Source organism: Echinops telfairi, unplaced genomic scaffold (assembly GCF_000313985.2).
Source record: "Echinops telfairi isolate 266 unplaced genomic scaffold, ASM31398v2 ScPeMD7_7458;HRSCAF=8496, whole genome shotgun sequence".
In the NCBI taxonomy this organism is placed as follows: domain Eukaryota; kingdom Metazoa; phylum Chordata; class Mammalia; order Afrosoricida; family Tenrecidae; genus Echinops; species Echinops telfairi.
Genome location: NW_022111358.1, coordinates 46182805 through 46191335, shown reverse-complemented (window position 1 = coordinate 46191335; position 8531 = coordinate 46182805). Strand labels below are relative to the sequence as shown.

General features: G+C 53.6%; 1 pseudogene; it reads right to left on the bottom strand.

Moving 5' to 3' along the window:
• Positions 1-5405: 5405 nt before the first annotated feature.
• Positions 5406-6075, bottom strand: LOC105979192 (annotated as a pseudogene).
• Positions 6076-8531: the final 2456 nt, after the last annotated feature.

The window sequence follows — 8531 nt, the reverse complement described above, 5'->3', positions numbered from 1 at the left end:
GCCCACCCAGCTGTGGTCTGTCCAGAGTCCAACAATCTCTAGGCCAGCAGCGGCTCTCTGAAAGCGAGGCTTCGTCTTACATACCGTGGACACGTTGTCAGGAGAGACCAGTCCCTGACGGACATCCTGCTTGGTCCAGTGGAGGGGCGACGGAAAAGAGGAAGGCCCTCAAGGACATGGACGGGCACGTGGCTGCACCGATGGGATCAGGCACAGGAACGATTGTGAGCACGGTGCAGGGCCGTGCGGTGTTCTGTTGTGAGGTAAAGTGGAACATGAAAATAAAACTATCATCACTCCGTTTATAATATTACTTAAAGTTGCCTGGATTTGTAAGAAGATATTGAGGGCTCTCGAATCCCTTGTCAATTGTTGTGAGAGACAGGATTGACTCTTCTGTCTCAAAAGTGTGCCGACCCATGTCTTAGAATCGTTGGCCTTTTGGGGTCAGGGGGGCACCATGTTTACCCACAGACTGAGTCTGTCCTTTTGAATGAGTAGTTAGAAAGGAGCAGCGGTGGAGAGAGTCGGAGACATGGAGGAGGTGCTGTGGGTGACGTTACACTGGGGGACAGGGAGAGGCGATCATGAATGAGATGCAGGCCCACGAGACAATGGTCTTGGTGTTGGAGAGGTTAGAAGCAGGTGACGTCTCTTCTCTGAACATACTATGTTCATCTTTGAAAAACCTTTTCGGCTCCTGCTGAGCTCACAGTGACTGTTCTAAGAGTGCTCTGTAGGAAAGCTCCTGATCAGTGGGGTTTTGCCTGGATACGCTATCTATACTGCATTCCAAAGAATCGTCATTAGATGCTTGCAGTCCGCTTAACCAAATAGACTCCTCTGTATTTCAAGACATTATAGTGGCTGCCATTTATCTGAACCCGCAACACTCAAGTAACAAACACAAGGAATAAAAATGTAGCATGTTATCAAAAGGGTCACAAGTTTTGTGAAATAAATAAATATTGCAAACACAGTCCCGTCTAATTTTTTACATCTGAAGACGGAATGAATGTGACTACGGGCGCTTAGAACACGCTGCAGTGCAGACGAACGTGAAAACATAACGGATGTGAATTTGTGGTTCCCACACGCCCAGCCGCCCACCTTAGAAAGAACCCTGATTACAAGGGCCGTGTTAGCAAACATTCGCCCAAGTCAACCCAACATTACGTGTGCATTCTGCTGAGCCAGTGTGAACAAGCTGAATCCCACTGCGGCTCGGATGGTGGCTGAAGTCAGGGCGCTTATTTCTGGGAGGAGTTCTTTCAGACACGGTGGTTGGTTGTGGGCGGACTTCGTGCCCACTCACGGGTGGCCAGGGACTGGCACTGCATGCTCTGGGTTCACATGCCTTCAGGCTCGGTGGTACCCTGGTGCCAGATCCATGAGGTCAAGCAGAACAGGTGCCTTGCAGGGTGGGCATGCCACTGGCCAGGGGGTGGGTGGAGCTGGCCTCACTCTGGTCACCAGGAAGTTGGTGAAAGCCGGGCTGCTCTCTTGAATGCCGCCTGCGAAAGTTCAAGATGGCAACACCACGTCAGGCTGGCCAGTAAGTTCCCCTTTCTGTCCACTTTGATGCAACTTCTTCTAGTCAGTAACCGATCTACTTCTTCACCGTTCTCTGACGCTCCGGGTTCCAGGATTGTCATCCCTATCTATTCCATTGGGGTTTCCATGTCTTCGTGGTAGGGGATCTGCGTAGTGAGTCTGCTGAGCTCACCCTCTTGCTTCCCTAAAGTTGCTTCCCTGTCTGGACTCAAGTTGTGAGCGGAGATAACTCAGTGGCAAGGGGTTCTAGTTTCAGAGAACTGGTTAGCCCTGGTGGCTTTACACCTTGAGCGGCTAACCACAAGGCCAAGAGTTCAAATCCACCAGCTGCTCTGCGGGAGACGGATGAGGCTGTCGGCGTTTGTGGAGTGTGACAGTCTCAGAAACCCAGGGAGTCCGTCCACCCTAGCCTACAGGGCCTCTAGGAGAGCTGAGAGTTTGGTTTGGGTTTGGATCAGGCAGAGGTGTCCCGGGTGGTGCGAATGATTCACGAGCTCGGCTGCTAACCAACAGGTGGGAGGTTCAAGTCCGCCCAAGGTCGCCTTGGGAAAAAGGCCCGCTCATCCACTTCTGAAATTTCTACAGAGCAAAGTTCTACCCGGACACACGGTGTTTCCCAGGAGTCGGGATCCACCAGAGGGTATTTTTTCATGGGTGACCAGCAGCGGGCTGGGAATGAAAGCCCGCCGACCCACGGAGGGAGGACGGAAGTATCCTGGGCCAAGTGGCGGTTCCGGATGAAACTCTGAGGCTCTCCTCAAAGGAGCCCTGGTGGCACAGGGGCTAAACACTCAGCTGCTAACTGAGAAGTTTGCGGTTCAAACCCACCAGCCAGCCTACAGGAGAAGGGTGTGGCCGTCTGCTCCTGGAAAGATGCCCCAAGGCCCAAACCCCTGCCGATGGTTGATGCCAACTCACAGGACCCTACAGGGCGGCGGTTCTCAACCTGTGGGTCGAGACCCCTTTGAGGGTCGAACGACCCTTTCACAGGGGTCGCCTAAAACCATCGGAAAACATACATTTCCAATGGTCTTAGGAACCGAGACACCTCTCCTCTATCCATCTCCAGGTGGGTCCGCCCACATGCAGACACGCCCACAGCCGAGTACCCGGCGTGAAGACTTACCCATGCTGCACCATGCTCCCAGACAAAATTTCATTGATTTGTCATTAGAAATAAATATTTCACAATATATAATGACATATTGTTTTTGTGATGAATCACTATGCTTTAATGATGTTCAATTTGTAACAATGAAAACACATCCTATCAGATATTGACATGATGATTCATAGCAGTAGCAAAGTTACAGTGATGAAGTAGCAACGAGAATACTTTTCTGGTTGGGGGGTCACCACCACATGAGGAGCTGTCTGAAAGGGTCGTGGCGTGAGGAAGGTGGAGAACCGCGGCCCTAGGGCAGGGCTGCAGTCTTTATGGCCACAGACGGCTGGACTGTCTGTCTGTCTCCCAGGGAGTGGGGCGGGTGAATTCCAACTACCCACCTTCGGTTAACTGTTGAGGATCGGACCCCCGCACCCCCAGGATGCCCTCCTTTGGATCCCCACTCAACAACCCTATGGGGCAGTTCTGTCCTAGGGGGCATCGGGCTTCTGGGGTCAGTGCTGTCACAGGGGAGCTGTTTAGCAGTGGGCATGCTCAGTGTGAGCCCAGAATTGCAGGGTGGGGCTCTGGCGTCCTGCGTCACACCATTGGCAGCTGCTGCAGGGCCTGGGGCAAGGGCGGCTTCCTGTGATCCCAGCTGCAGCTTATCTGTGTCCATTTCCATCCAGCCTGATGGCTGCGGGGTGGCTGGGGGGGACACTGAGGGCCTGGTGGAAAGTATTTGGCCTTATTTCTATACTCACCACCACAGGCACGACAAACCAGCCCTATTTTGAGAGAGATCTCCATTGTACCAGCCCCCTAGCCCCCCAAATAGCCCCCATCAAGGAGCGGTCCTAGGGGAGCTACCTTGATAGATGAATCATTTGTGTCGGGCTATTTCACTGCACCTGAAGGTTATCTATCTGCAGGTAAGAGCAATCAGGTTCCTCGCCCACCTTCCATAAAATGTAACTCACTCTTTGTGACATCTCTTGCTGATACTGATCACAGATTGCTCCCCTGGGGAGGGCGCAGGGGCATCCAGGGTCAACTAGCACTAGGTCAGGATGGTGACCCACCTCACTGCTGGTTTATGTTACCCGCTTATGCTATTACACATGAACCATGTAATATGTTTTCTGTATGACCTGCGTGCCTTATGAAAGATCCGTGAGCCCCATGATAAATACCCAGTGGAGAATACATGCTCTGTCCTAGTCCTGACTTAGGGATGAGGAGGCCCTGTGCCCGGCTGTCTGTCTGTCTGATTTCCACAATCACTAAGTTACTCCTGAGGACCTGTTTAAGTGTTGGGACCCCCAGACCCCAACAACTGCTCATCTCTATCAGTTGGTTTTTCTCTTCCTGTTCCAAATAGATTTTCACTGGCTGTCCTAGGCATGAGGCGCGCAGCACCAACCCCAGCTGGGCCTACTCTAATCACAGGAGCATAAGCAGGCAAGGGTGGCTGGGGAAGTCCTGCTGACAAGTTGGGCTGCTAACCTCAAGATGAGTAGTTCGAACCCACCAGTCACCTCCCAAGAGAAAAAGGAGGTTTTCTGCTCCTGTACAGACTGACAGCTTCAGAAACCCACATTGACCGGTCAATCCCACCCTGTGGGGTCACCGTGAGAAAGAGTTGGCTCAGTGGCTGTGAGTTTGGGTTTTCTGGGCGGTGTTGCGTTGGCTCTGGCTCATGACAAGCATCTGTGACTGAGTTAAACTGCTCCATAGGGTTGTGAGTTAGCAATGGGCTCTACTCACCCAAAAGGTCAGCAGTTCAAAACCACCAGCTGTTCTGCTGAAGAAAGATGAAGCTTTCTATGCCCATAAAGACTTACGTCTTAAAGAAAAAAAAAGTTACCATCTTAGAAACCCACAGGGACACTTCTCCTGTCCTATGGGGTCGCTGTGAGTGAGTTTGTTTGTTTATTGGCGTCGTAACAACGGCAGACTGGCAGGCCTTTCTTCTGCAGTGCCATGAGAGTAAACGGTTACCGGAGCTCATCACTCCCATACAAGGCTGTGATGAGGACGGACTGACTCAAAGGAGGTGGTTCAGCACAGCAGTTAAGCGCTGGCTAGCCAGAGGCCCGGGTTCCAGCCCCCCAGCTGCTCTGCTACAGAATGCTGCTGCCAGCAGTCTGCGTCCACAGAGATGCACATCTCGGGGAGCCTAGGGACAGGTCTAGGCTGTCCTTTGGGGTCACAATGAGGTGGGTCTGGATTCTGGAGTGCGATACGGTGTAGCATGGATTGGAGTGATTCTCCCTACTGCTTTGGTTCAGCAGTGAACTGCCATTGTGGGTTTGGGGGCGAGCAGGCACCGTCCGAGAGCTGGGGGGTGGTCCTGGCCAAGTGTCCACATGGCTTGAAGACAAACCCACTGCCACAGAGCCAACTCCCACTCACAGCAGCTCGAGAGGTTTCTGAAACTGTAAGTCTTTACGGCAGCAGCCAGCCTCATCCTCCCCCCATGGGCAGCCCAGTGGGTTCAAACCACCGACCTTGTGGCTAGCCACCCAACCCTTGACAGGTCCACCCAGAGCTCCTTGCTCGCAGCCACAGGGTGTAAGAAAATGTGCACAAGTTACACGTGCTAGCTCGGACTCCGTTAGAGCAGCTCCCCTGCCACCCCCACTTCCTCTTCATAAGGGTGGCCACAGGCCTTGTGTCTTTGCCATGGACATGTTGCTTCTTCTTTTTTGTTTTTCCCCAGTCTCCAAAGACTTTATTGTATTGGTCAGCGTGCTTTGGAAGGAGACAGGACGTTAATCCTACTGCTTCCAACCCCAGAAGAAGAGCTGTACACAGGACAGGCACAGTGCCAAAGGGCCCACGGGGATGGGACTGCTTTGTCCGCCTCTGACTCGGAGATCCAGTCACAGCCACGAGACGTGTCGTCCACCAGCTCCTCCGCTTAAACCACAGGCTGATTTCTCTCTCGGTGCCCTTGCCCGAATCACTGCCACGAATGATGCTCCTGCCGACTTGACCACAGAAGTCCCCTCGGAGGGTGCCTGGCTTAGAATCCGCTGGGTTGGTCTCTCCCAGCACCACCCGGGCCGTCTTCACCACATTCAGCCCCTCCCAGTCCATGGCCACAATGGGTGCCAAGTTCATGCCCTTCACCAGCCCTGGGAGGAAGGGGCGGTCTTTCAGGTCAACTTAGTGCTGCTTCAGGTGTTCCTCGGAGGCCTGAACGAGCTTCATGGCCACCAGACGGAAGCCCTTCTGCTCAAGGCGCTTGATGATCTCGCCCACCAGGCCGCGCTGCACGCCGTCCGGCTTGATGGCGATGAAGGTGCGCTCGCTGTTGGCCATGGTGCGAGTCCAGCAGCGGGAAGCGGGCGGCCGGGTCGGCGGAGCTGGAGCAGAGGACATGTTGCTTCTTGAAGAGGGCCTCCTACAAGACACGCACTGCCCCATCCAGCCTGGAGCTGCCTTGCCTACAACCCAGTGGGGCACAGGGCCGGGGTGGGGGGTGGCCTGGGCTGGGCTGCTGGCCCTGCCTTTTCCAGGTCCTCAGAAGAGACTTTCCTCTAGACACTGCTAGGTGGATGTTCTTGTGCTATCTGACCTTTATGATTATTAAAAACACACACAGTGGAACGGACCGCAGTGATTGACGTATAACACCCCCACGCCCATCACCACCACTCAGGGGACAGAAAACAGAAACACGGGTGAAGGGAGACAGCAGACGGCATAAGATATGAAAGTAATAATTTATCATTTATCAAGGGTTCGTGAAGGTGGGAGGGTCAGGGAGGCAGGAAAAAAATGAGGAGCTGCATCTCCGCATAAGAGCTGTAAGAGCCCCCAATAAAATGATTTAAAAAATGAGCTGATACCAAGGGCTCAAGTCAAAAGAAAATATTTTGAAAAGGATGACGGCAGCAAATGTACAAATGTGCTTGACACAGTGGATGTGTGGACTGTGGGAAGAGCTGTAAGAGCCCCCCAATAAAATGTTTATGGTTAAAACCATAAACAATGCAAATCCAGCCCACCCCGACTTGCCAGACCCATTGCCTCATGGGATAATGTCACCAAGATGCTTCTGCGGGGTCCGAACCCAAACACTCACCGCCACTGAGTCGATTCTGACCCATCTTGACCCCACAGGACAGGGTGGAGCTGCCCCTGGAGTTTCCGAGACTGGAACTCTTTACGGGAGTAGAAAGCCTCATCTTCCTCCTGAGGAACGGCTGGTGGCTTTGACCAGCTGACCCTGTGGATCACAGCCCATGCATCACTACACCACCAGGGCTCCTTCTTCTGGTGGGCAGTTCCAGACATTAAAAATCCATCCACATACACACACCAGGGCTTCCAAACGCTCATGGGAACGTTCCATTATCTTTCGACCCCGCTGTCCACGAACTGTTTGAAGCCTCCTCGGGTATGTAACTAGGGGAGTCCTGGTTGTGCCACCCCAAAGACCAGTGTGTGAACTCACCAGCCTCTGTGCGTGAGGAGGATGAAGCTGTCGTGTGCAAAGATTGATTGCATCGGAAATCCTCTGGGGCAGTTCTACTCTGTCCTAGAAAACCAAAAATCAATAGACTCACTGCCGTCGAGTCCAGGCCGACTCAGCCGCCCTACAGGACAGGGAAGCACTGCCTCTGGGGGTTCCTGAGACGGTCACTCTGTGGGAGTAGACAGCCTCGTCTTTCTCTCTCGGAGCCGCGGTGGTTTCAAACTTCTGACTGGAGGTTCGCAGCCAAACGTGTAACCTCGATGGCACCAGGGCTCCACACTGTCCTGTGGGGTCAAAGTTCCAAGTCAGAATCTACTCCAAGGCAGGGGGTTAAACAGATGACCAGTGCTGTCCAGCTGACACCAACTCCTGGTGGCCCGTGTGTGTCAGAGGAGAGCTGAGCATCACAGGGTTGTCGGTGATATTTTGGAAGGAGATCGCCATGCCTTTCTTCTGAGTTGCTTCTGTGTCAAAGCAAGTTTCCAGCCTTTCAGTTAGCCGGCAAGTACCTGCTGTCGATCTTCCCAGAAGCCTATGGTCACATCTGCAGCAGCTGGTGGTTCAAACTGCCAACCAAACAGCACCTAACCGCTGCGCCCCCAGGCTCACTTGTTTTCATAATAGGAATGGACACACAGCTATGCTCCATTCTCCATTTAAGGCGCCCTTACCAATGTTCCTATGTCGCCATCTGGAGTTAAACTGTTGGCATGGGGAAAAACCTGCAAACTCATATGGGACTACAAAGGGCAGAGTAGACCCGCCCCATCGGGTCCCCACGGCGTGGATCTTCTCCGCAGCAGATTGTCACCGGTTCTCCCCACGGAGCAGCTGGCGGCTGTGTGCACAGGTGGCAGGAGCCAGTTGGGGTCCTTTACGTCGTGTCCATCCTGAATTAGCTGCCTATATCCGCATGGTCCAACTCAGTCTTGCACAAGACCAAGGCTGGTGTGTCTCACACCATCTTTACTGGGGAGGCAGTGTTTCATTCCTTCATCTGGGGAAACTCACTCTAAATGCCGTGCAAGTGAATCCCGAGGTGGAGGGATCTCCGTCTGCTTAAAATGCAGCTTTGATCGCTGAAGGTTCATGATGAAGCAGAACCCCCACCTTCCCCTTCCAAGATCCACCTCCTGGGAGGGGGAGCTGCCTGGCGCAGGCCGCACAAGGGCTCGGTCACACGCTGGAGCGAGTCAGTTCTGTTTCAAAAGCCACACAAGCTGGAGGCCCATCGCTCATCCAGCGATTCCGTTTTGGCCTTTCAGCCTGGACCCTGCGGGGCGGGCCGGGATGCAGACCAGAGCATCGGAGGGGGAGCGGCGCCCCCGCGAGGCCAGAGCGGGTAGAGGCAGCCGTGAGGTTGGCGTTCTCCACACCTAACAGTGG